This window comes from Benincasa hispida, chromosome 11 (assembly GCF_027475165.1).
Source record: "Benincasa hispida cultivar pf3 chromosome 11, pf3_genome.v1.1, whole genome shotgun sequence".
Classification (NCBI taxonomy): domain Eukaryota; kingdom Viridiplantae; phylum Streptophyta; class Magnoliopsida; order Cucurbitales; family Cucurbitaceae; genus Benincasa; species Benincasa hispida.
In genome coordinates, this window is record NC_143488.1 from 45,991,529 (window position 1) to 45,993,116 (window position 1,588).

The following is a 1,588-nucleotide window of genomic DNA, read 5'->3' on the forward strand; positions in this document are numbered from 1 at the left end:
TCCATCATCTAACGCATCCAACGCATCCAATGCATCCATCATCCAATGCATCCAACACATCCAACATATAGGTTTATACTTAGCCAATTTTCCAAGTTTTTCCCAAAAATCAAGCTTCCAAATTCACACTTTTTCTTCTCCCTTTGCCCAAGTAATCTCTCCAAGATATTGTGGCCAATGCATAGCAATGCCTAGTCCAACACTTAGCCAATTTTTCATCAATTAAAGCTTAACTCAAAACTACTCAAGGAAAATCTATTCAACACTTAGAAATTTCCTTAGCCACCTGCTTAAGTAGGAATAATGAAAATCCGGGTTTCACATAGGTACCAAAATGAAGTAAAACACCGTAGTATTAAAAAAAAAACTAAAATTAATTGAGTTTTATGGAAGAAATATGAGAAAAGGTAGAGATAAAGTTTTGGTGTGATGACGACGGGACTGGGGATTTTATGGATTTTGTAATGGGATAGTGGAAATAATAAAGTCTAAAGGATTTATTCATCAACCAACATGAGTACAACATAACTGACATGAACTTATACTTAGTCTGAGGTTCAATCTTCCATCGACATATTGTTTAAAAAAACATTTATTCATCAATTTTTTTAATTTAAAAAAACCAAGGAATTGTAAACGTTTACTGTAGAGTTAAATATTTTTCTTTTTTAACAAAGACAACAAACACATCGGGTATTTTTGTCCCAAATTTTCCAGCATCCATCGTATTTTTAGTCAATTTTGGCATGGTTGGAGTAAAATATGGAAATAACCTCAAGTCCATTCGTTCCTCTAGAAAAAAAAAATCGTTTGATTTTAATGGTAGAATTGAAAAAAACCGTCATCGAAATGGAGCTTTCCATTAACCTAACCCATTAAAATGATTCAAACTCGACCCATTAATTGTTTAACCCAAGTTTGCTGACTAGGTAATTTTCTAAACTATTTGACCTTTTTTTTTTTTTTTTTTTTTTTTGCCAACTCAGCTAGTTCCAATCCTAATTTAATGATAGGGGTTAATCTTAAACTTTATGAAAAGTAGATGAACTAAAATTAAAACTTAAAAGTATGTGAACAAAAGTAGAATGATTATTAAAGTATGGGGATCAAAATGATATTGTAATATATATATTTTTTTAAAACATATATATTTACATTCACATTAAATTTAAAGTTACTAAATAGGAGCGAAACTCGTATTGATCGATGTTTTCGTTTCTTATTAGATATCAATAACGAAATATATGACCTAATTTTCTAATAAAGAGAAAGCATATGTAAAATAAAGCACTAGAGAAAACAACCAATGCGGGGATAGCTCAGTTGGGAGAGCGTCAGACTGAAGATCTGAAGGTCGCGTGTTCGATCCACGCTCACCGCATTTTTTTTCCCCCTTAATTTTAGTTCTATTTTGTTTGGACTCATCGTGGGCCGATTTTTCACTGCCTGGAAGTTCCTTTCTGGGTGAAAACGGCCCACTTCATTTTTTTTTTTTTTTCTTTTTTCGCTTTCCTTCCCTTTATTGTTGTTTTTATTTTTTCCTTCTTCTAAATATCAAATTTTTTCTTGTTGTATAATAAAAAAAATA

The 1,588-nt window shown here is 31.4% G+C and overlaps 1 non-coding gene across 1 annotated transcript; it reads left to right on the top strand.

Annotated features, from left to right (window-relative positions):
• The first annotated feature begins 1,308 nt into the window (after nt 1-1,308).
• TRNAF-GAA (transfer RNA phenylalanine (anticodon GAA)) lies at nt 1,309-1,381 on the top strand. Its single transcript has one exon. It is a non-coding gene; the product is annotated as a tRNA-Phe (tRNA).
• Nucleotides 1,382-1,588: the final 207 nt, after the last annotated feature.